At 42.1% G+C, this 26,634-nt stretch overlaps 1 long non-coding RNA gene across 2 annotated transcripts in view; it reads left to right on the forward strand.

Annotated features, from left to right (window-relative positions):
- The first annotated feature begins 3,995 nt into the window (after window positions 1–3,995).
- LOC107206075 overlaps window positions 3,996–26,634 on the forward strand; it is a 159,902-nt gene continuing 137,263 nt past the window's right edge. Inside the window, exon 1 of one of the 2 annotated variants that reach the window (XR_001522255.3) lies at window positions 3,996–4,415. This is a non-coding gene — a long non-coding RNA (uncharacterized LOC107206075). The remainder of the gene's footprint in view (window positions 4,416–26,634) is intronic. The other variant, XR_001522254.2, reaches the window with a different exon arrangement.

Here is a 26,634-nt window from a genome sequence, read left to right on the forward strand (position 1 = left end):
AGCCAATGTGTGCATGAGCAGTCGCTCTATGTTTATAAAAAGGATCATGTTGAACCAGCTGCAATAAAAAAATGATCATCTACTGAAATTGTAAACTTTGTATGTTCGCAAAAAGCTTTATTTTGTTGTTGATTGAGAGTATTTTCCCTAAGAAATTAGTTCTAGGGGATCATTTTAGAAGATGGACAGTATTGTGCACTCTGCTCATCATCCTCTGCTGTCCCTCAAACTAGAGGCAAAAGGGGGACCATGTGTTTCCAGTCCCAAAGGGATGACACAGATAAACTGATTTTTTTTAAGAAAAAAACTGTCCTGCTTTTCTCATGCTCTTAGGCAGTGGGTGAAGGCAGCTGATAATACTGGAGTATGGGGTGACTGTGCTGAGCTAATACTGGGGGGGCAGTGCCAGCTGGCATGATCCATTAGGAATCCTTGGTCAGGAGGATGTGACAGGTTCTGCAGAGGAAAGGGTGACTTTTTTTTTATCCCCAGGAGGAGCAGTTTGTCACAGGCAGTGAGGAAGAGGATGGGGGAAGCTGCTACAGCTGCTTGTTCTTCCTGAGTAACTGCCTTAAAATGAAGAGGTAACAGTGGTCAAGAGTGTGCCTTGGTGAGCCGACTGAAGTTGCTGAGGACAGCCAAGATCAAAAATGGGGACCTGCCCTTGCCATCTTTGGTGAAGAGAGAGGCAAAATGGCCTGGTCTGCTCTGGTAAGGATAGGGCAGGTGGCAGGGCTGGGCAGGAGTGTTGCCACCTGCAGGGCTTCTACGGATCAAGGTTGGGTGTGCGGAGCTGCAGTCCCAGTTCTGCTCTTTGTGTTCTTGTGTGTTGTGTCAGGCAGGAATTCCCGCTGGCTGCTCCTCTGGTGAGGTGCTGCTGGATCCATCTTGGTTGGCTTGCCCTGCTGAGAGCTTAGGGTGAGATATTTCTGAATGCATGTAAGTTTATGGGGGATTGTTATTCTGTTACAGGGTTGTAGTATGAGCATTTGCCAAACCGGAAACCATTAATTATTTACATTTTATTCTGAGGATGCCCTTGGTGTTGCTGTGCTAAAAGGCTGAACTGAGCGGACCAACCTATCTGCCAGATCATAAATTAAGATAGTCCTTTGTATTTGCTAGCAGTTCACACCTGTTAGATATGAAACAAGATGCTCTGGTTTAAGCAAATGAGATTGTTCATTTCATATTCCAAAGCTGATCTACTGTCTTATACCTTCACCAAAGCAGGTTCTGGTGGGGAGCAGAAGGAAGCAGGTTGCAAACACTTGCTATTGTGCTGCTAATTTTGTGTTGGGAGCATTAAAATCAATTAACGCAAAAGTTGTTTTCCTGAGAAAACAGCTGTTAACAGCTTAGGGAATATTAACAGATTACACAGTGAGTGTGTTTCTCAGCCCTAATGACTTGCCTTAATTTTGCTAGCAAATGTTTGGACATGGTCAATATTCTTCATTGCTTGTCTGCTCTGAAAAAATCACTTTATACCATCTAAATGCCCTGAAATACGTAAATGCCTTTATTTTAAGTCTGACAAAGATGTAGGCTTATTTTCCTGTTCTCACTGAGTTCTCTGGTTCTCTTTAAAAATTAGGCTCGAAATCTTTGGCAGGACTTTTCTGGGAATCTGTCAATACTAACAAAGTGCATGGAAAGCAACCAAGCTTGAGAACATGAAATCAAAGAATTGTACCAAGGAAAATCTCTCCTGAGATGTCACCAAGAATCCCAGTAAGACCCTGGCAGTGCCTGCATTTAAGAAAGGCAGTATTGAAAAGCAGATCTGGCAGCCTGATCAATAATTCCCTGTCTAATCTGATTTACACATCCCTTCTGCAAAACCAGATCTTCTTACACGGGGTTGTTCAATATCCATATTATAGGACTGTGGAAGAAAAAACCCACTGATTACTTACAAGATATGAGTCATCTCTAAGTTAAGGAATCTGTGAGCAAAGGTGGAAAGACAGTAAGAAAGAGCAAAGAGAGTGGAAAGGGTTTGGATTGTTAATGGTGCTGGTGGTAGGTGAAGCTTGCTTTTTGGCTGAAAGAGTTGAGATGAACACACTGCTCTGTAAAGGGCTGTGGTTCATTATCTGGTTTTGGTTTTTTTCTTTGGGATGCTGGTTGTTTCATTCAATACCTCTGTCAAAGCAGTGCTGTTTCTGATGTGACCTGATCATGGCTATAGAAAGCCCTCAATGATTTAACTACTTTCCTGGAATCTCCCAGGGAAAGCAGATTTCAGTTACACAGAAAATAGGACTAAAATAGCTAACTGGATTCAGGTTTTCTTTTCAACAATTTTCGATCATCCAGCTTCTTGTTATCCCTTGATTCTCTGGAACTAAGGAAGTAGGCCAGGAGCAAAGAGTTTTGGTTACAAAGACCATTGTAGTCCATAAAATCCGTGGTGGTCGTAGGGTGTAGCTGAGATGAACACACAGTGATGTATGTAATCAACAAGCATTTGTATCTTCCCAGTTTGGAGGATCACATCTTAATTGGACCATAGAAATGCTGGCAAGACAGCAGGCTGCTGGCTTATATTCCCCTTTCAAGAAGAAACAAAACCCTTTAAGGGTGACATTTATTCTCAAATGACATTAATGTTTTAAGACCTTTAGAATCAGAGTAAATAAATAAACATCTTTAAACATGGAGGGAGTCACTAGAAATGTTTTTCTAGCTGTAGGAATACATGTAATCTCCAAAGGACCTTGTTTACCTTAAGTCCCTTAATGCAGGTGCTGATGGTTTATAATTATCTAAGAAGACTCCAAAGGCCAAGTTCAGTATGAATTTTGAAACAACTTTGCCACTAAAAGATGTTAATTTAGCAAACAACAGGGAAAATACTTTTTTTCTTTTCATTGTTGCAGCAATTTTACACAAAAATCCATGAGACTGCTCCTGCAGTCCGCAGGAGACTGCACAGGTGTAGGCATGTGTGTCTGTATTTAAAGTTGTATGTTGTCCCTCCTAATTTAAAGCTTGCACGAGGGATCTACTTAGCATTTTTTAAAGAAGTGCTTCTGTAAAATTTTGCCAGGCATTTAAATTAAGTTTAAAGGGGCTTTGGATGAATATCGAATTAGAAAAAAATCACTGATGTTAACTTTTTTTGCTTATTATATAAGCACAGCCTTCAAAGCATGAAGGATTTTATGTACAGTTTAGCCTCAAAGCAGTGAAACAAATCTTCACTTTGCAGACTAATGAAAACTGAAATACAGAAGTGATTTGTTACTTGTATGGTAATAGCTATAGAGAGAATAACGTTTTGGAGCATTTAGTCTTAAATATATGATCTAGTGAGTGAAAACCACACACTTTTACAGGGTGTATCTCAGCAAGCTTTTTAGAGTTTTCAAATGCACACTACAAGTATCTTTGAAATACTACTGCTGTCAGGCAGGATTTCCCCATTGGATGGTAATACTATGAAATCCACCATTTCTGTTCTTTGCTATCATTTCACTTGTCTAAACTCTAAACAGATCTTCTAGGAGATGTGTTCTTTTTTCTTGAAGAAAACACAGGTATTCTCTGAGAAGCAGCACTTTTTGATTACTTCAAAGAGGATATGTTCCATGAAGACTGGGTACATATTTAAACCTTCAAAGCTCAGGAAGAGAGCAGATTTAGGGCTGGTATTCAAAAATGTCTTGTATGCTTTATTGTCTTGTACGCTTTTCTTAATGCTGATTTAAAAAAAAACACACAGATCTTAGAATCCTTCAGTATTTCACCTATTTACTCATCCATCTGTGATACTCCATGAGAGACAAGCAATAGGATGTGAAAGGAAACATTTGCAAAAATATTGATAGCGCCTGAAAGGAAAACAAATAGAGGAGATGGGTTGATGGCAGAGGAAAGCTGTGGAGGGTCTTCCCGGGAAGATGCTGGGGGGCGAGCCGCCGGCAGCCGGGGCCACCCAGGAGATGGTGCTGTTGGACCGGGGAAGCGGCACAGCCCTGACCCAGAAGCATCTTTCAATGCGGTCCTCCCTGTTTTCCATCTGTGTTACACGTTACCCTGTGGGCTCCTGGTTTTCTTTCGGGAGGAGACGGTGTCGGTGTTGAGCGGGCGCGCTCCGGGGTGCGATGCCGCTCCCGGCCAGCCAGCCCCGCGCCCTGGGCGGAGATGACGGCAGTGCTTGAAGGCGATGTTTTTCGCCGGGACTGCGTGGCTGGCGAGATGGTAACGCCGAGGCGGGGAGCAGCTTCACAGCTCGGTGCCCTCACCGGAGCCACCGCCTGAGCAGCGCTGTGCCCCAGCCGAGCGCCCGCAGCCTGTGTGGGGAGCAGCACGCCCGCGGCGGGGGCTCCCCGGGGACCCGCCGCTCCCCCGCCGGCGGCCCTGCGCCATCCCGGGCGGCCCGTCCCGCACACACGTGCCCGGCCAAGGTAAGCGCCGGGGCGGCTCTGCGGCCGAGGGCGAGCCCGGGAGAGCGGGGGGCGAGCAGCTCCCGGGCAGCCTCCCCGTGGCTCGGCACACGAGGCACCCCCGGCACCCGCGGGTGCGAAGGTCTGCGGGCGCTTCAGGGGGGAAAGGTTTGAGGTGGCAAAGGGGAATTTGGGGTTCTTTCGGTGCAGAGTGTCTCAGCAGAGCAAGAGGTCAGAGGGCTGTGGTTACGTTTTCTGTCCATTTGCTGTTTTATTAGCATCCTCTCATCTCATTTGGTTGAGAGGCTTCAAATCTGGCCAGAAAAGATCAGCAGGAACTGGAACAGGTTGGTGGATGCCCTGGGAGTGACTGTAGCAACGTGAAGTCACCAGACCGGGTACCTGAAGAATATTTAATGGAAGGGAATATCAAAGGCCTTTCCCCAGTTGCAGGAGGGCTTCTGTCTCTGAGTATGTGTGCAGTCACCAGGGTTTTATATGTGACATAAATCTATTTCCCCAATTCTTCAGCCTGAGGTCTTCTCTACCTGAGTGGGTATAACCAAAAGATCTTTCTACATTCAGGCAGAGATGCCAAAAACAAACCTGCTGCAGGTATCTGGGTGGGTTGCAAGGCCTCCTTCATTGCAGCCACCGTTGTGCTATGAGTGAGTCATTTTGAGTTTGTTGCACCCATTTCTCTCTGGCTGAAGTGAGCATGGCCAGTGGTGGAGGTGAAGTGGCTGGTGAGGGAAGAGCCATCAGACAGAGGATGGCCTAACCTCTTCTGGAGTAGAGCCACTGTGGAGGCCAGTGGTGTAAGGATTTGAGGATTGTGTCTGTTGTGCTGCATTTCTAGTCCTCTCTTTTTAAATCATTAACATCAATTCAATGGCCAGTGGTTGGATTCTATTTTTTTTTTTTTAATTATTTTTTTTTTCTTAACAAGAAATGATTTAAAGCTTAGCTGACATTTTGTGGGGGCTTTTGCAACACGAGTAATGATTTGGCATGAGCTGGGTTAGGGAAACAATTGTGAAACTCTGCTGTCCAGCCATGTTTAGGTGTGTCAGCAGAAGGAAACCAGAAGAAAATACTAAAGAACAGTAATTCAGGAAGGAGTATAACAAGCCCAAAGCAAGCCTATTCAAATTCCTTTGCTTTTCATGTGAACTTGAGATGCAGTTCAGCTCACTCTGCCAAACAACTGTCAAGTTTTCAGGCAGGAACTGGATGTCCCTTGTGCCTGAGGAGTGGGAGAGTGCTCTGAGCAGGAGATGGCTCAGGGCTCAGGCCACAGCTTTAGCATCATCCCACACATCTCTGTCTCAGAAAGATAAGCTCTTCCTACATATTGAAGAGGAGTCTCAGCAGGCACCACACAGTAAGTTACACACTTTGCTTTAGGGACCATTTTGCACTGAGCTCATGGGTAAAGTGCTTAGGATCAGCACACTGACTCAAACCTAGCAGAGCTCTCTGCTCTGAGACCCCAAGCCACCAAGCTATAGTGTCAGGCCTCCTTCCCCCCCAGAAGCTTTGCAGTTCTTTCTGAGCCAGGAACTCTGGCTTCCAACAAGTGGAAGGGTGTGCCCTCTTCCAACCTGGTTCCCTGGTTCCCGGGGCTTGACCTCACTCCCACTCAGCCCTTCTATGTCAGGAAGAAAGTACTCTAATCACTGCAGTTTCCAATGCCTCGTTGCTACTGCTATGGATTACTCACCCCAGGTTTGCCAGATACTATCCAATTACTGCCTTTGGAAAGTATTAAAAAAGGGCTAGGTGCCTTTTTCCCAAGCTTGGGCCAGAGCCATGGGTCAGTATGAAATTTCAGATCAAAATGCCACCATTTTTAGGTGCCTATGTCTTGATATCCTGTTTTTTTGGTTCTTAATCAATATGCAGGAAGGAATTCAAGACAAGATTGCATCTGTAGCTGCTAGAAGACATATTAATGTAATACAGTCCTGTAACTTAGTGGGAAATAAAGTACAAAAAGTGACTGAAATTTCAGAGCATCTGGGCTTTGGTTGTATTGAGAGGATTTGTCACAAAAGCTCCTGAGGGAAGAGAAGAGGAAGATGCCATGAATTCCACTTAAGAACAATAATAGAGTCTGGAGGGCATGTATGTTGCCAACAACAGTAACACTGGGCAAACAAAGAGGAAATCAGTACAACTGAGTGTCAGGGAACCCTTCCAAATCTGAAAATCTAACCTTATTTTACCAATACATTGGTTTATAAATTAGTATAAAGACTAGATGAAAGGGAAATTGAAAGGAAGTATGGTAGACTGCAAAATACTGAAGTTATAAAATAAGAATGCTTCAGGTTTGTCAGTAGGAAGAGTTGGAATAATTAACTGGTAGTTCAGGAACTGGATCACCAAAGATTTAAGGCACAAATTAAAGAAGATAAAGACATTGTTGAGAATCTAAATGATTTGTTTGCAGCACTCTTCAGCACAGAGAATATCAGAGTGGTACCTACTGGGACTTGCTCCTTTCTGGTAATCAAGATGTGTCAGAAGGAAGAGCTGGAACAAATCGATAATTTAAAAAGCACCAAATCATCAGCTCCAGATGGTACATTGAAAAGTTTAGAAGGAGCTTAGTATGAAATAGCTGATCTGCAGCAAAAAATATGCTTTTCTTAATTAAAAACAGCTATTTTGCTGAAGAAGTGGAAGGTAACAGTTGTACCCAGAGTTGAAAACAGGATTGAAATAATTTGAGGAAGCACATACTCTCCCAGATACACACTTCTGTTTTATAAGCTGGTTGAAGACAGAATATCAAGTAGGAAAAAAGAAAAAGAAAGATGATGGTATCTAAGGAGCAAAGTTTCTGCAGGAAACTCATGCCTCATCACTAATCTGTTTTAACTCCAACTGGGACATGCTCATAATGGGCAAATAAGAGGGAACCACTGTAATTTATATAAACCTCAAAGGACCTTTGGCCTCGGCAGGATATTGTGAAACAAAGAGAGGGGAGCTTGCTGCATATCTGTTGTCTGATGAGACTGTGCCAGGCTGCATGTCCAATGAGTCCCCAGCACATCAGAACTCTGACTTGTTCCTGCTCTGCAGTGGTGTTATCCCACCCATGGGCTGCCAACCCTGCTTTTAGCTGTCCTGGGAGGTGAGGAACCGATGAGGGGATGAGTGACCCATTTCCAGCCTCTGAGAAAGCTGAGCAGAAGTTGTTTCTGTGTGTCTGTCAGGCTCGTGAGTCTGAAAAGGCGAGCATTGTTGAGAAAGCTTACACACTGCTATTAAATTTTAAGTCCTACAGAGGGTAAAGAGGTTGCTGTGGGGAACTGCAGGAGGCCAGAAACTGGGAGCTGAGGAGCATCAGTGGCAGCTGTGGTGGGAAGTTCTTCCTGTGGGCAGCATCTTGTGGTGAAGGCATTCATGAGGGAAGAAAAATATGAACAAAAAATTTAAGACACCCTCTCCCACCCTCCCCCCATATTGTTAGGTAAAGGCAGGGGCTGGCTGGCAGAATACTTTTTACTACTGTCACTCACTAGAAGCAGGTCTAGTACTATTAAAAAAAAAAAAAAAAAAAAAGGAAGAAGGAATTTGGTTATAGCAAAATAGAAAATGAATATGACAAAGCATCTAATTTCAGAAGAAGAAATAAGAGGGAATGTATTAATTTTCCCTCCCAATGCTATGCATGAATTAATTAGATACAACATCAGTGTCAACATTGACAACATCCCTGTATGTTTACAGTGAATATTTTGCACTAAGAGGGAATTTTGCACTAAGAGGGAATACCTTTTTCCTTTGAGGGAATCCATAATAATCCATGCCTTGGATGTATGTAGTTTTTTTCCTATCCTAATTTAATGCAAATTGAGACCATTTATGGACTACTTATTGTGTTCTTTGTTCTCATATCCTGCTTCAAAGGTATTTCCCTGCTTCTATTCTGTCAGTGAAGGTTGACAAACTGACCATGTCACCAGGAAAAAAAAAATCAGTAGGATTTTGTGTAATAGCTTAAAAAAGCTAAACAACCAACCACCAAATCTTTAACAAGTATTTCATGTTCAGCATCTTTGTTAATACAAATGTACAGTTTTCATCAACTTCAACCAAAGGTTCTTTGCTCTTTTAGGCAGAAAACAGAACTACTACCTCCTTCTTTCTCATTTGTTTTTGCCTGTCAATCCTTCTCTATTTCTTCTGATCTCTTCTGTGTATTCTCCCCTCAGTCCTAGGGTCTTCCCTTCCTTGCCTCCCTCTCACAGGTGTGTGGTGCTACTGTTGCTCATCTTCTTTTGTCTCCTCCTGCCTCCTCACAGCCTTGTCAGCTCACAGCTGTACCAACTCTGGTGCCCAGCCAGAGTCAATTATGCCAGCAGAGCTAATTAGGAGGCCCGAGACGCTGTGCCTCATTCTTGAGATGTGTACAGCTCACCATCGCAGTGTGCTCGGCTGTTTAGGAAATACTGATTTATAGTACCAGAATCATAACAAAAAATTTAAAAATAAATAAATAAAAAATTAAAGGCTTCTGGAATAACCCTGCTGTTTTTCTCTTTGCTCTGTTCTGTGCAATTATTTTTGTATCAATAACCTCTAGTATACAGCACTTCTAGGATTTGCTGAGGAACAGCATCAGCCAGGAAATGCCTGGAGAAGAGCTGTATATATGGATGATAAACTAGGCTGCAGAAAGACTGTGTTTTTCCTTTTCCTTTAAATTTTCTTATGCAGTCACATAAGAGAGGAAAGGATGGTGCAGAGGTGCCCAGGACACTTTTAAATTAGCTAATTTAGATGCAAAGTCAGTTTTGCCACGGCAGCATGGAGCAGAGCAGCACGGCTGATTCACTCAGCTCCCCAACAGTCCCGAGGGTCCCACTGCTCAGCTTTTTCAATGCTCTTTTCTGCAAGAAAAGTCTCCCCTCTCTGATGCCATGGGATGCTGTGGCTCATGTCATCACACAGTAATTCAGCTGCTTGATGTGACAGTTTGCTGATATACAGGCTTGTGGGCTTTTCCAGATGCAGGATCCACAGTAGAGTTGAATGGCAAACGCTTCAGGGTCAGTAGGTTTGGGTCCTTCCTTTCCATTTATGAAAACACCCATAACTGTCAAAGCTCAAGAGAACTAAGACCCTACAAAAAAACCTGAACCACTTGCACATCAATGCCATCAGCAAATGCTTCTTTGAGCTGGTTTTCATGTCTAAGACTCAGACCAACATGCAGTGATCTTGTTATTTCTACATCAGCAGAACAGCAGACAGCTCTGACATTTCTTCCCTTATCCAAAACTACTTTGGGCTAGATAAAACAATAAGATCTCAGTGATGGTTGCCCAGAGCAGTTCTCAAAACCACTTTATTCATCATTAAGACAAAGAAAATTGTCGCAGGACTATGGAGTAGGAAATACAGATTATAGATACAGTTGTGGGGAAACTTTGTGTTAATTATTGCTAATGTTTTGTGAACTCCTCTAAGATGCCCAAGTTGTAACTGTCCATCTGGGCTCTACCTAGCAGAAAAATACATATATGTTCTCTGATCATCCTGCCAGCATAAGGCAAATTGGAACTATACAGTTTGTGGTTACTTTTTTTCTTCCTGTCCCCTTTCTCCAAGGCTAAAGAGTCTTTAGTTTGGTAGAAAAGTTTTTTTTCATTTTTTACCTCACAAAAGAGCTGTAATAGGAGAGTGAGGCTTCAAATCTCATGTTAAGGAGAACTGAGTATGTAGTTTTCTGTTTTGAGAAGCCAAAGTTAAAAGAAAATTGAATCAAATTTTTTTCAGAAGAAGGATATCATTTTGTCAGGTCAGCTGTTATGAGTTTATTTTCCTGAACTGCTGAGTTCAGCTAGAACTTTAGGTGCTTGGTCTCTTTGAAAATCAGGCCTGGGGCTTCCAGATCCAGGCAAAGGGCCATGGTGGTTTATATAGTAACTCTGGCACAGAGGATGAAATAGAACCTCTCTCTTTCCAAGGGACCTTCTTACTTCAAGGACTTCAGGGACTATGAGTACTGAACCCTTGCTGTTTAAAGTCCTTTCTGCTTTGAGGTATTCCACTAGGGAGTGCAGACTCCAAGTTCAGCACAAAATGATGCAGTCCCAAATAGGACACTGCATCTGAGTCGCCTCTAGATTAATATCTGGCAATATTATTTTTTTCTTGTGGAGATCATGAAGAGTGCAAGATGAAACCCTTCAACATCTTTTCTAAAGAGTACTGGGAGCTGGTATCCTGAGAATATGACAGGAACTTCTCATAAATAAACCTTGACGTTCATTAGGTAACCAAATCCATATTTCACTATAGTGTAGTGGGGTTAATACTTCATTCTGTTCACTGTCCTGCTTTGATTGGAATTTCAAATGCTAAATCTCATCTGACTGTAATTTTAACTCCTGGCTTTTATATGTCTGCTTCTAGTTGACCATGCTATGTTGCCATCTTGCTTTTTTGGTTTAGATGTGTCCATTTAAAGCTTCTGAAAACAAATTTAGTCTATTTGGGCATTCAGAAGTTTCCCAGCAAGTGCCAGAGATTGATTTCTGGAGACTTACTTGACTTTGAGAACACATCCTGGAGGATGGTGGTGTTGGACTATAATTGGTTTCTCAGAGTTGATTTTCTCCTCTTATTAGTTCACAGAGCAGTTGAGTAATTCATTCACTTAACTCTAGATTGGTTCCTGAGATTGAAGAGCCTGTCCTTGCACTCATATTTTAAACATCTCCTACCATTTCTTTATAAACAGCCAGCTGAATTATACTAAGTTTGAACCCAAAGTACTTATTTTCTTTACCACATTGAAGCACAGCTCAAAGCATCCAGTCTGGTGTAGCTTTAAGAAAATACACTGTTCCAAACATGCTGCTTTTGTTGATATGCCCCACTGAAGCTCAGCAAATGTGTATTACCTTTATTACCATGATAACACAAGTCTGTATGCTTTCTGATGAAATCCAAAGAGGCATTTACATTTCTCTTCTGCTTGTAATTAGGGCAGAGCAGACAGCAGACCCTCATCTCTTACATCAGTTTGTACAGGGGTCATGATGCCAGAGCAGGAACTGTGAGACTCTGAGCTTTGTTAATGACTCTGCTGGAGATGCCTCCTCTAGGACTCAGGTTCTGTTCCCCTCATATCAATGGCTTAACCTAATTTTTTTAATCAATGAGCTAACAGTAATTAACCCATAGAGCAGGGTTTGTCCTTGAGCCTGTTTCTGCAGTGCCAGTGACAAGTGACCAGAGACACTAGGTTTTTTTGTGCTGTCTGGGTGTCCTCCTTGGGAAAGTGGGGTATACATGCTGAAAAGCATTTGCACACAACCAGTGTGCAAAACCTGGGTAGGTTTTAACATGAATGAGGAAAACACTACATTTGCATGGAGTTGTCTATGTGTGAAATGGCTGTCTGTGCTTGGTTTGTAGTCAGTGGTGGTGGTCAGTCCTGCCAGAGTGGTGCAGAGAGGTGTCCAAGCATCAGGGGCTCAGTTCTATTGCTTAAACATATGTGTCTGGTGCCATTTGAGATGCCCTGGAGTAAGTGGGACATCCCCAGAGAGTTAAAGATTCAGCAGAGGACTTTTGCTGTCCTGGAAGCTGCAGGCCACCCCAGACACCTCCACACAGTCAAACCTAGCTGTCTGCTTGAGGGTAGGCTGAAATGCTCTCTGGGGTCTGTACCAGCAAACTCTCCCAGTGATCTGACACAGCAGACACATAAACACCTTCACCTCCTGCTGCATCCAGCCCCTTTTGGCTGAAGATACACCTCTGGCTTCCAGAGACATTTAGAGTTAAATATGTAGGTAAGCAGCTCCATAGGGCAAGGTATTCAGGCTGTTTTTAATAGCTACTCTAGGAGCAAAAGAAGTGCCTTCTGGAAATGCCTTTCATCAAAGTGGCTGCAGAGGGACACTAGGCATGTAGCTGTTTAACTTTCAGGTTAAGGAAGTGAAAAGCATCCCACCTTTGGATGAGATGTAATCCTCTTAACTCCACTGACCCAGAAACAGTTTTGTCCAGTTACCCACAGGAAAGGCCACACAGGAGACAGAGTAATGATACTCTGAACCTCAGGAGCATCTTGAATATTTCTGAACTTTGCAAAATTATGTTATTAAAGATAGTTGAGCTGGAACTGAGCTATGCACAAGCTAAAAACTTATTGTTTTTTCCTTCTTCAGATAATACTTTGTACCTCTGCAACCCAAAAGGTCTGTGGAAATTAGCACAATTTCTGACTTTATTTCCCTGGAAAATTTGAGTCTTCACCACCTGGATGGTGTTCTCTTACCACTTTCTCCTATTTTCATTCTTTTTGAAAGGTAAAAAGACCACAATTTCACTTGGGTTGTTCTGGGAAGCATACAAACCGTGATGGCTGCTGTGGGATTGATTGGAGAAGTTTAGTGTGGGAGTAATGACATTTTCAAATTAAGGCTGGCTGACCCAGATGCTCTTTATGAGAGGTATCTCATGAATTATATGGTCAAAGTTTTAAAAGGTGATGTGAGGGGAAAAACTGGGACAACTAAAAAAGTGCAGCGACAGTGAAAGTCTGAGAAGTGCAATAGGGTCTGTATAAATCCACAATTCATCACCCTGGGGACATTTGAAAGTGGAAGTAATTGTAGAAAAGTAAAAGGAAAGTCTTGAATGGATGTTGTATAAGTTAATTCCAGTGGGATTAATTTTACTTACATCAATGAGAATCTAACTCTTACCAGTGTGGGTTGATGGCTCTGGTGAGAGGGTAATAGTGTCAACTTGATGTATCATTAACCAATATTATTTTGCCTCTATAATTGTCCAAAATCTCATATTTTGCAGCTGCTTTGATTAGATCCAGCTTTTTATCAGTTTCTAGGTGGTGTGAATGACTGAAACTTTGCACAGAGTTCACTCATTTATTCTTGATTTCCATATATATATATATGTATATGGAGAAATGCACATTTATATATCATGTGGAGTCTGTAGAGGTATTGGGATGAAAGAACTAACCAGATTTTGGCAGTGAGCAGTTTCTTCATGATCACTATTCTGTGCTTAGATCCCTGTAGAGGGGCATGTGCATTTGTTTGGACTTCTAAAGAGATCAAGCAACAAAAGGACGCTGACAATTTGTGTGAATTAATGTGTGTTTCATGTGGTCTCTTGTTTATAAAGATCCTAAATGACCTTACAGTGTGTTATAAAGAGAGGGCAAAACAAATGTGGTGCCAGGAACAGTACCAAGGTGCTGCAGTCCAGCATGGGCAGGGATTTGCACAGGACAAAAGCAGGAAGAGCTGAGGTCCCTGGGTCTCGTCTCTCCACGAAGACACGGCTCCCATAGGCAGTCACCTACACACTCGGGTTTCCCGTCACAGCTGCTGGCTGTTGCAGTCAGGAGTGCTGCAGGAAGCTGTTAGCAAGGTTTGCTCTGTGCAAACAAACTGCAGTGCTTGGTCTGCCAGGCTGATAGGGCACGACTGCAGCATGAGCCCAGAAGTGAGCCCCACTCGGCTGGGGCCAGCCAGCTGCTGCACTCCTGTTCATTTGGGGAATCCTCTTCTGTTGGATGCCATGGGCTCTTGGGAGAGGCCCTGGCACTCTGTGGTCAGCCATACCTGGTGATGGACCCAGCTGTGTTCCCTGTCTCTAATTGTCATGACCTGGAGCTTGGAACAGAGCACAGATTATTTTCCTGGATGAATAGTATCCAGTGGTTTTTGGGGAAACGCTGGGGACGGTGTCACATCCTAGAGAAGCTGCTGATGCAAGTGCCCAGAGGAAGGTGACAGGAACATTTCTGGCATCCTGGAGTGGGAGATAACTTAAGCAGGTTTTGCAATACAATTGAAAGTGTGATGCTTCAAGTGAATCCCTCCATCCATGTGCCTCCCTCAGCTCATCTCTCTGTACTTCTTTCTTTCTTTGAACCAGCACAAATATCTTTTACTTGCAAATTTTTTCTGGCAAAAATTGAATAAAATAACCAGAAATCAAGGACCTCTGCCTTCACATCCAATTTTACTGCTTCTTGTGATTGTTTGAGTTGAGTTTTACCCTCCCTTTGCTCCTCCAGATGATGCTGTCACAGCTTTAATACGTCAGTACAAAGTCACCAGTACACTGGTCAGTCATCGTGCCTCAGGGCAGCAGGTGCCTCAGCAGGTGTTATTTGCTGGAAGGAGAGATTTCACTTGGGTTAGGCTGGTGGGAAGAAGAGCTGATGTTGGCAGTGGCATTGGAGGGAAATGATGGTCCCATGCACATTGAGGTTGGCTAATGCTGTCACCAGAAAATGTCCCTCTTTTGGAATTCATCTGACAAGTGAACCCACCTTCACTATTAGTTTGGATCATGACAGGAAAAGAAACTCTCCTATATAGAAGAAATTTCTTGTCCTTTGCTTATGTAAGTCAGAGGTATGGCTTCTGGGCTCTCACTGAATGCCTCCTTTTCTCTGTACTTTTCCAGCTCATTTGATACAGTTTTGAATTGTGGGTTGTTGGGTTTTTTTTTTTTTAAGGTTTTTAAAAAAGATATATTAATTACACAAATGCTTGGTGGAGAGCAGTGCTCATGTCAAAAGGTTTAAGCTTTGGGTTTAATTTGGATGAATGCCTGAAATTTAGCTCTGAACCAGTGGCAGTCTTTGAATTTATAAATACTAATATCCACCTGAGATTCTGGTCCAAAGCAAGAGCAAGACTTTTATTCTGTTCAGGTTCCTCATCTCTGCTTATCACTATAGCAAATTAGGCCTTTTCAGGCAAGCAACAAGTGGTATGACTAACAACCTTGTAGTGCTTATTCCTTCTTCCCAGCAGTTTCAGTGAGAGCAGCCAAGGCCTGGCCATTCCAGCCAATGACTTTAAAAAATGTGTGATATTTTTGAGGACTCTTGCAAATTTTAATACAAATTATTTTTGTTTGGGAGTGTGTCTGCTCTCGGCTGGCCCAGATTAACCAAGTATAGGGAACAGGTTCAGGATCCTTCCCATTCCCCAAAACTGCAGGGTGAGTGAGAGCCTATAACAAGTGTTTAACCACAGAAGTCAGTGCCTGGGAACAGAGTGATCAAATACGATAAATTGGAGTGATAAATCAGTGGAAGGCATGACAATAGGATAGGATTAACACTTTAGTTATGGTAAGATTGTAGAAGTTAAAATGTTCATGAATTTAAAAATTAGGAATTTATGTTTATTTGCCATCTTGAATAAGATTTAGAAATGACACTGAACAGATAAGTGAAACCTGGATTTAGGATTTTGCATATGATAAAATTAGGTAACTCAGCAGGGATTTTTTTCTGACTAATTGGTAGGACCGTGGGTGGAAACATCTGAGGTATTGTGTGCTGTGTAAGCAAGCACGTCTGCTTACTGCACTCGCTCTTCCCCGACATCATCTTCCGATACCAGTCTGCTGATTCCTGTTCCAACACAGATAAAGTCATGCTGCAATCTCCTGCTACCAGGCTGGCTGGCTGGACTTGGGGATTTTCACCTTACAGTAAAGTCAGAAATAACACCAAGGCAGGGCAGTTTAAACTAGTTGGAGGATTCTGTTTCCAGCGTGAAGAAAGACAAGATGGACAAAATGTCACCTTTGTGACTCCCATACACACTTGGTCTGAGCACGGGGCTGGGGGTGTCCAGCTGTCCTGTACTCTGCAGGAACTCTGTTTTCACCTGCTAAAGGTGAGCAGAATGGGGAGCTTCTTTTCTTAACCACCCACGATTGAATACAAGATTGAATAGTATTTAATACTTGTATTGAATCTCAGATAATTGCTAAAGTGCTGAACTGCTGTCTCAACTTATCCACACGCAATTAATAATATTGATCACCCCACACAGACCTTGAGAGTTAATAACTGTTTTTTTCCCTTAGTTTCACTTGATGAATGGTGCTTTCTACATGCCAACTTATAATTTTGTCAAGGTGTCAGATCACAGGGTCTGATGCTGCAGATACTGAAATGCAAACAATGCTTTCTGCAATGTTTTTTACTTTGGGACCAATAAGAATATTCGTCTAAGCTGAGAAAAATAAGTACTTTTTATTTTTACAGGGCTTTGCCTGAGGGAAGCCTATACAAATATTTATGTAATAGCTAAATTACTTGAAATCTGTGTAGGATACCTGAATAAAGATTCGAGGCTCCAAAAGTCAGGCTTTATTTTCTCCATCAAATAATTAGGTGGTTCTTCTCTTCATCTAATGATAAAGCGTTTCTGTTTAAAAAAAAAAAAAAATCCTTTTCCAAAGTAAACACCCTGGTTAAGACACAAAGAGATAATTGAGGCAATTTATTTGTCTCATCTCATTTGGAGAGACCTTTAGAAGTCTTTTTGCTCTAGGTAATCTGAACAACATCTTTTTTCTGATTACCTTGAACAAACTGAAGAATTTATTTATGGTAATCTTTTACTAATAGGCTCCCCTGCTTACCTAATCCTCATTTTACTAGTATTATCTGATAATGAATCAACAGTACTGCTCCTGTTTTGTGTAACTTTTTTTTTCTTAGGCTCCTGCTGCACTATGTGCCTTTTTGCTTGTGCATATCCCTCTACTGAGATCCCTAACAGAGGGATCAGAACCACTGCAGGCCTGGAAACAGAGAATGTAGCAAAAAAGGTTCTCCTGAAGTCTCTGAAATATTTTTATTCTCTGCTGCAGAGAAAATAAGACAGATCTGGAATGTGTGAGGTGGCACTCCCAACCCAGAGCTTGGCATCGCTGAGGAAAGCTTTACAGTGCTGTTTTATCCAAGAGACACACAGGGAGGGAGTTTGGGGGAAGAAATCCGCCTCCACACCGGTTTTCTCCCATCAGCACTAACACTCATTGGTGGAGCAGTATGTGGGAGCAGTGTGTGAGCATCTCACTGCTCCTTCTGCAGAGCAAATGGAGCACATTGTCCCGTGACAGCCACCACTCTGCACTTCAGCACTGATGGACCTTCCCCACAGACACTTGTAACTGCCCCTTCCTTTGCACAGCTGGCATCATCTGAAGACACCTTATCCTTGTAAAAAGCATCTTGACAAACTCTTCAAACACTGCCTCTTCCCTGCATTTGTACTTTCACCCCCTGCCCATTACATCCTCAGCTAAAGCAGATTATTGCAAAATCTGTTTAAAAAACACAGCAGTTTTATACTGAAAGATATCTAGAGGGCAGCAAATCCAGAGGGAAATCTCATCCTTCAGTGAAAATGAAACCTCTTCTTTTATTTAATTTCTGAAAAATCAAACACAAAGTTACATAAAGCTTCCCCCCCCACCCCCCTCCACAAAGCAGCAAGAATAATAAGACATCTCTATAAGGCTGAGATACAATCATACCTGGGAGCAAATTTTTAATTTGATTAAAGCCTACAATACTGGGCAAAGCCTCTAAGTTCAGGTGTGAGTTATGAAGAAACTGCTTGGCCATCCATAATCCCGTCTGAAAGCAAATGTATTTTTAAAGTATTGCTGTGTGACATGAAATGCTCCTGAGTTATTTGTGTACAACTGTGCTTGTTGTGAAGGATATATTTAATTTAGTATTAAGATTGTGTTATCGATTGCAATTTCGTTTTCCTTCATGTTTGGTTCAAATTGTAGTTGGCCAAATAGCAGCTGGGTTCTATTTAACTGTTGGCAATGGAAATCAAGGCTTCTCTGACATCTTGTTTTGTTGCATACTGCCTTCTTCAGCACATTTTGACACCCTTTGAGAAGTCTTTCTGCAATTAACCTTCCTAAATTTCATCACCAACAGTTGATGTATACAGTAATAGGGATGTTGGAATCCCTTATTTCTCGTCCTTAACACCTTATGTTTGGCACTTGAGGTTTGGAAGTTGGCCATCAAGAAGCTATCAGGATGCTTTAAAAAAAAAAAGGGAGAAAGTTTAAAAAAAGCCACACTAATGGTTTTGAGTTTTTACTTAATTTTTGAAACTTTTCACTTTAATTGTTCATGAAAAAATGGCATCTGCATGTTGAAAGGTGCAAGTAGAGGCAAATCAGTGCAGCTTTTTGTGGACACTGTCAGTAACCACAGGGAAAACCAGACAGGCTCCTTTGAGCACACGTGGGAGTACTAATGTGTAAATGTCAGAAGGGACATCTCCCATTCCCCACTTTCTGAAGTTGCAAAATGGGGTTAATGAACTGACCTCTGTTGGTCTGACCTTTACTTTTACATTTACTGATGGCAAATGTGGTATGAGAGTGGGTGATTCTTGTGGTCAAGGGACAGTGTATTGGCATTGAAATAGGGTAGGATGTATAGAGGAGAGAGAGGAGGACTGGGGCTGTGTGATGACTGTTTTTTGCTGGAGACTGTGCATGAAATGAGAAGGATTTATGTGGTACCTGATAGCATTTGTGGCAAAGGCCATACAAGAACACAGGCAATTTCTTGCTAATCTCTTTTCTTACGATGCACAACCCCCTGTCTCATACATGTGGTGATTTTGCACAGCTAGTATTACATTAGCATTTAAATATCAGGGAATTTTTGTCATGAGAATAATCAGTTGTTACTGAATGCAAAAGGTATCACCTTCCTTACTCTATCTGCTATCTCTGAACATCTCTGTGTTCCCTCTGCAGGAAGGGAAGATTCTCTTTCTTCCATCTTCACTAGAGTGTTCCTTTTGGCTGGGGTAATTGTTTATAACGTGCCCACTGGGTGGTTTTCTAAATCAGCTGCAGGTTGTGAGGTGCTGGTTCAGAGTGATGCACTGCCAAAGCCAGCTGACCTGCTGCTGTCAAGGGTCATAGAATGGGTAGGGCTGGAAGGGACCTTAGAGGTCATCCAACTCCAACCCCTCTGGCATGGGGGATCCTGTTAGCCTTCAGGGCTGCATTTAATAGTGATATATTACTGCTTTTCTGTTTGTTTGTACTCTGCCCTGTGAGTAGTGAGTATATCTGAGCCATTAGAGGTTAAACTCTTTTGGACTCCTTTGGTTGCTCAGAAAACTCTTGCTGCCCAGGACTTCGTAGATGAAATATAAACACCATTTACATCTACTTAAAATCTGAATTGAACTTGAAATGTCTGTTCTGTCCAGTGGTGAATGTAGCTACTGTTAAATTGCTCCATTAACTATAAAGCAAAGTTTAATCTGCTGTGTTTACTTTCGTAAAATGCTTCTAAGCACTGGTAATGTTCCATTTTATTGTGTCCCTTTGACTTTATAGAAAACTGAAAACTTTGTCCCAATTAAAAACAAAACAAAACAAAAAAGGATTAAAATACCTATGGAAGAAATTCAAGGGTTCAAAAAAGAGAGAAGAAAGGAGGAGCATTACCAGGAGGAATTAAGAGGAACAACACTGGAGCAACTTGCCATTTTGCCTTTTCCTTTCCAAAGAAAAGGATGGTCAAAGAGCATGGTCCAAGAGCCCCACTAAACAGATTACCTCAACTACTTGAGGAAAAGACTACAAATACAATCCACAAAAGCAATTACTTTTTTTTTTTCCATTCAGATAGAATTTTTCAGCTTCTAACTTGGAGTTAATTGGCTTTTTTTTTTCCCCTCCTTTTTTCTTGTAATGGTCCTTTGCATAGGTTTAGTCATCCTTGAGGGCAGCTGCTCCTAGTATACAGCAATTGCCAGATGATTACCTCTTTAATGTTTTCACTGAGTACTTTGCTGGTTAACCTCCTTAACTGGAGAGCTGCTTATTGTTATTTATGTCTTGTCAGCATAGAGGTTCATTAAGCATCGGTAAATGACATGTTTTCATATCTGCTGACACTAGAAATGCAATATGATCAATTGCAAATTGACTTCAGTGCAGCAATAGAGTGCATTTAACACACATCAGTGGATCATTTGTACAAGCAGAGCTTGGGTTTTTATGGCTGTTTATGTCTCTCTAATACCCAAGCATAAATTCTCCCAAGCCAAGCGATTCTTAGTAAAACCAAATGCAAAACTCTGTCCAGCAAGCAGCCGTGTATCCCAGGCTGGGTCTCAGCTCAGAAGTTTTTGGATGGCAGGAAGCTGGAAGTGGTGAAACAACTCTGATTGTCTCAGCTGTGCCAGGAGGCACAGATGGGCTGGGGCATCTCTTGTGAGTGTTCTGTCACTTGCTGGCCTGCCACCGCCTCAGGAGGGGAACACAGTCCTGCCCACACCCCAGGGAAGGCCTGGAGATGGCTCTGTGTATGTGGGATTCCCAAAAGCTGAGCTGATGACACCTGTGTCCAGGTCCTGTGGGACAGGGGATGTCAATGATGGGGAGTCAAGATCTCCCAGGTGTCAGGGATCTTTCACTGCTCCTGGCAAGGGAGACGAGCTCGCGCTATGTTGGGTCCAAAGTGCTGCTTTCTGGTGTTGCTGCAGCAGCAGGTTCTGAGGAAGCTGCCCCTGCTTCTAGTGGCTCAAGCCCATTGTTAAAGTGACAGCCTTGGGCCCTGAAATCTGTCCTGCTGCACGGGGTGATAGAGCATCCACTGCAATAGCACTGTCAGGCACTGGGGATCTCCTGTGCTCCCGAGGCCTGGGGTAGTGATCTCCCTGTCAGAGCTAGGATCTCCTCTCTGGGATGAGCTCTGACCCCATGCCAAAGGCAGCTAAGCAGTGACTGTGTTCCTCCAGGTTGTCTCCTCCCCAAAGCTGAACATTCACTTCCATTTGGCTGCTTGTCCCTCACTGGAGTACGGGCTCTCCGTCTTGTTTCCTTATGACCAAAATTTCTAGGAACTGTAGTTCTGAGACTGCTCTTGCCTGTGCCAGTGTACTTGGATTAGAGTATGTCACCTTCACAGACACCTCTGAATTTCCAAAACTCTGTCTTCAGAAACTTGCCTCAATGGCAGAGGTAAAATTTTCAACTCCGTGGACCCAGGCAGATTCTATTTGCAAATTTTAAAGATTTGCCTTCAGAAATAGGAAATGCATATAGCTATCTTCATTAAAACAAAACAAAATGAACAAAAAACCAACACCACCACCACCAACAACAAAAACAACTCCATAAACCAAGGAGGAAAATAAAAACTTATTGAGAAAAGGCTTTCATTTCAAAGCATCATCAGGTTTCAACATAACAAAACCCTGTAAGATAAAAGAAAACCATGAATGCAGGCAGCAGCCCTGGCAGCATTCAGTGCTGATTTACTGTGCCAGGACATATCTCCTATAGAATTAGGTTATTATTTTTCTCTGCTTTTCTGTCACACATTGTTTCATGTCTGAGATTCCTCACTAGTAACTGAACAAAGGCAGAAAGGATTTATTCACATTAAGTCCATTACTTTGTGTACTGGAGAAAAAAAAAAAAAAGAGGCTTGCGTTGAATCTCTTTGGGAAGAAAGTAAGATCTTACATTGTTTTAATTGGGATAGTTTCGGCAATTTACAATCTATACATAAGTCAAAACATTTTGACATTCATCTGGAGTATCTGACTCTTAGCTTATGCTTTTCTTCTGTTAGAATGTTTGCAATATGCTCGTGGCTTTATATGCTACAATAACTTCCTTGTTTTGTCTTATTGAAATTAAGCTTCAGATTGTCTTTTCTGTATAGAAAAGACAGGAGCTTCTGATTTAATCTGTTTGATTAGTGACCTTCCTGAAGAAAACTCTCATCTTCCTTGCTATACTTATTCTCACTAAATATTCAGAACCATATTTGCTCCTGGGCAGCTGAAGTACTGGTTGTGTTTGTTCCCTGTCAATTGAAACGTGAAACAGCCTTGTTTCAGCGCTATGAATAACAGAATGCTGAAGTAACATTATGGCCCCCTAACAAAATTGCTTTGATGTAAGATTACAGTATCCTTATTTTGTTACAGAGCCATAATGCTTGTTTAACATTCTGTTTTTCATGTGCTGAGATGATATAGATGGACTTACTAGGAGTCCAGACATGGAGTTCATGCACTGGTAGAGTCAGACAAATGAAGGCAGATTTCAGTCCAAGTTTAAGACTATAAGTTGGAGCAGATGGCACAGACAGCTATTTCCATCTTTGTTATCAAAGTGCTGATTGTCTCTGCACCTTTTCCTCAACTTTGTTGTTTTTTATCACAGTGCAAGACCAGATCCTGCCCTGGAGAAACCTGCAGTGTACTGGCAGCACAGGCTGTGTCTTAATAAAGTGTATTTTAAAAAAAGAGCACCTGTTGGTCACAAAATATGGATTTTTGTTTAAGGAAAGCAATGATAAACTTGATGAAGGATAGAAAGATGAAGAAAAATCTAAGATTTTTCTTAGATTTTTCTGGCTAAGAGATGTTTGAGTGTTTATAAGCACAGTGTAGTGATTACACTAAAATCTTGTTAATTTAACCAAACCTTGATTGTGCCCACAAGTAAGTATAAACAACAATTGAAAGGAAAGAAGAAAGAACAATTTCTCTGTGTGCCTTCAGATAGCACATACATTTCTTGTGAAATTCACTTGGAACCATAGTATATAAAATGCAGTATGCACTAAGCCAGTAATAACCAAACAGTTTGAGATCATGGAAAGTTTTGCAATTTCTCTTTCATTTTTTAAAAACAATTAAAATGTAATTTTATTCCAAGAACATTGAATGATAATTTATAGAAGACTATAACTCTGTTTGATGATGCCGATACAACATAATGCAAGAAACATAACAACAAAATGCAAGAAAACAAGATCCCAGAGCTCTTCAGAATGATCTCTTAAAATCTGCTGGAGACATGTTGGGGTCAGGCTTCTTCAGAGGCACTGCAGACTCCATTTCTGCCATCTCTGCTGTCCAAATAGCTGTGCCAGGCTGTAAGATATAGAAATGCTTTTCCTCCAGGCTGCTTCAAGATGCCAGGCACTCTGCAGACAGAGGAAACTGCCTCTGACATCCTCTGCAGAAACCATTGTGGTCCAGCAACGGGGTGGGAGCAGAGATGTATCAGTCCCCAACTTTCTGTGCGTGTCCAGAGGCTGCTGCCCATCCCAGAGCTGTAGCCAGAACCACTGGTCCAGCCAGGGGGGCAGGGGCATGTAGAGCTGGAGCCAAGCAGAAGGCTGTGGTCCTGCTCTGCAGGGCTCCTCTGCTTTTGATAGACAGGGATCTGAGTATTAATGTTACACATAGTTGCAAGGATGAGGATGAAAATAGACCAGAAATACCAAAAGGACCAGTATTTCCTTAAGGAGGATAGATTTATCGACTGTCTAGACTGAAGCTAGTTTTGTATTCACACTTTAAAACTTTTAATTAAAGTTTACACTTACACTGTCTAGCCATTCCCAGGTTAGTTTTATGAAAACATTAACCTTGACATTTTGACAACTTTTTTCCTTTCATTTAGTCTCCCATTTAAAATTGTTTTCATTGTCTGTGGTTTAGTGATTCCCTTGTTCCGCTTACACAACCAAGCCCTGTGAAGAGTGACAGCTCAGCGTGCCCAGTGGCAGCTCCCAGCACAGCATTTAATTCTCAGTCCAAGCTGAGCAGTGGAGCTCTGCCTCTGTGGCACTGCACCAGCATCACACCGGGTTTTGCAGGCAGGGATGTGAAATTTGCCTCCACACCTGCACAGTGCACCTGTGAGAACAACACCCTCACAGCCTGGGGGACCCAGGGGCTGGCAGAGCGTGTGGGGCTCTCCCTCACCTTTGTGCCTTGGCAAGAAGCTCCTGCTGTCCCTCCTGCCATCACATGCACACACAAGTCCTGTACCTCCCAGGGCAGTCTGTTTCTCCAGAAGATGCTCCAGATTCTGCACAGGAGGCCCTAAGCACTTCCCAGTAACTTCTGTCACCTGCTGGGACCAAGCAGTACAGCATGCAAAGGTTCCTGAGAGTGCCCCATGTTGATTTGTAAAGTCCAAGTTCAGCATTGTTGTATCAGGAAATGCCCCAAATCACCTAAGAACTTACTGCAAGACATACTCAGACCTTTCTGCCCCAGCTGAAGATATTTAGGCAGAAATGCATGTATATATGTTTACAGTGATGCAGGGAGGTGCTGTGAAAATCATACAGCAATGTTTCCATGGCTCACACCAATAAATAAGCCCTTAAATTTTACTGATGTATTTCTTCTTAGCTGCTTTTCTCTGCAAAGCCGCTGCGGTTATTAACTCATTGGAGCTCACAGGGGATGAGGCAAGACATTTGGATGTTAATGGCAGCACTTTGATAGACAAGCAGAGAGAGAGAGAAGTTGTACAGTCTCTCCCCAGGGAGACAGGAGAACACATCAACTCTTGAGAAAGGAATAACCCTCACCTCTGCATCCCTGCATATCTTTAAGACTGCATTGTGTTGGGGAATTTCCATTCCAATCTCACTGACTTTATGTGAGAAACTGATCTTTCAATTTTACTGGAAAAAAGGAAAATGAAGGATTTTGTTGTTTGAAACAAAGAGAAAAAGTGGTAACATGGCATAATTCAGACCAAGCTCCTGTGGAAGGAAGGAAATGCTGCTGAAAGTAATTGCCAGAGAACAGAAATGCCTGCAGAGAAGCAGGAATGTAAATAGCATGGTTGTGCCCAACCTTTCCTGTAAAAGATTCCTGCATGTCCTCCTGCTTCTCCTTCAAGTGCTGTCCAGCAGGTTGTTGACTGGGTAAATTGAGTGCACTCTGGTTCCAGTTGTAGGAGTTCAAGATGAGAGCACTTGCTTTTACCAAAGATGACTTTCTAACTGGAGAGTGGATCAGAAACTAAGAATGGTGACATTTTACAGAGGAGGGATACCCAAAATGTGAGACATTCTGCCTCATGTAAGGCCAGGGGGAAAAGAAGGCTGGGACTGCATTTTTAATATTGTTTGGGAATCCAGGTTCCCAAGACAGGGGACACACATCCTTGTGAGCACGAGGGAACAGTGAGGAGAGTGTGTGACCCTGTGTCACCATGTCCCTGCTGACAACATGTTTATAGCAGGAACACGATCCCTGGTCCCAGGCTGGGGTGTGGCAACGGGGACCTGAGCAGCCAAACAAACACCACTCCTACTCCTGAACAGCAAAAAGATCTCTCTGTTTGCATAAAGTGAGCATCTGAGGATTAACTGGGAAAGGATAAATGTGGGATTTTGGTGTTGGAATCAGGGTTTAGAGAAATCTGATGAAGCAAGCAGTGTATAGGGCTTGACATAAAATAGGCCTGGCAATGAAACTGATAGGGGAAACACCCTTGGGAATCCCTCAAGAGAAATCCTCATTGATCTCTTCTGGCACTGAGAAAGAAAAATGAAGGTCTACAGATTGACAAGCACTATGTGAGGAAAAAAATAGATTACACTCAGGTGATAATCCCAAATCAAAAGGAGTTCAGAAGAAAGAGAAGTATCTAAGCCTTTTTGCTTATAACTGAGATTTACAATCATGGATGTTATTCTCTGAGGACATGACTGTATTGGTAATTCCAAAAATTAAATTTAAAAGGAAAAGAAACCCCAACCCATGTCCCTGAGGACATGACTGTGTTGATAATTCCAAAAATTAAATTTAAAAGGAAAAAAAAACCAACCCAGAAGAACATATGCACTGAGTTATCAATAAATTGTTTACCTTGTCATGGAAAAGGAGGAAATAAACTGCCTAAAACCATCTTGATTAATTCTGTAGCATCCTATGGTAATGCTGTGTCAGAAATGTAAATATTTTCCTCAAAGAAAAATATTTTTTTAATCATTCCAAAGATTAGTGGCACTGATTTACCACTAACAATTTATTTATTATTTATTAACAGTTTATTTATATTAGAAAAATCTAATCTATTTTCTCACATTAGTTTTATTTTCTCACTTCACCTACACTGGGTTGCAAAATTTGACCCAGAAAACCTTCTTTTCCACACATTTGACCCTCACTGATCAGAATATTGATTTTTGTTTTAGGGAACCTGGCCTGGCATTTAAGTCTGCAGTATCTGATTCCCTTCTCTGACACAAACCTTATGTATGAATTTAAGGCCTTAATTTTTTGGGGCTTATTTTACTTTTGTAAAATATGGCTTTTGGGAAGAGAGTTCCCCAGCTTCATCCTTCTAATAGCTGGAATTCTTCTTCTAGTTTACAGGATAGATGTGATTGTGGCAGGTTTTCATGCAATATCTTTATCTAAATATCTCTATTAAATTAAATAGTTCTTTTCCTGTCATGGTAGTTAGTTCTTAGATGCCTTACAGACTGCAATTGTCTCCTCTTTCAGTCAGTGTTTTACTGTGCACAAGATTTCCAGCCTTCTGTCATGAGAAAATGCTCCTCTGATCACCTCCA

The sequence above is a fragment of the Parus major genome, chromosome 5, assembly GCF_001522545.3.
Source record: "Parus major isolate Abel chromosome 5, Parus_major1.1, whole genome shotgun sequence".
In the NCBI taxonomy this organism is placed as follows: domain Eukaryota; kingdom Metazoa; phylum Chordata; class Aves; order Passeriformes; family Paridae; genus Parus; species Parus major.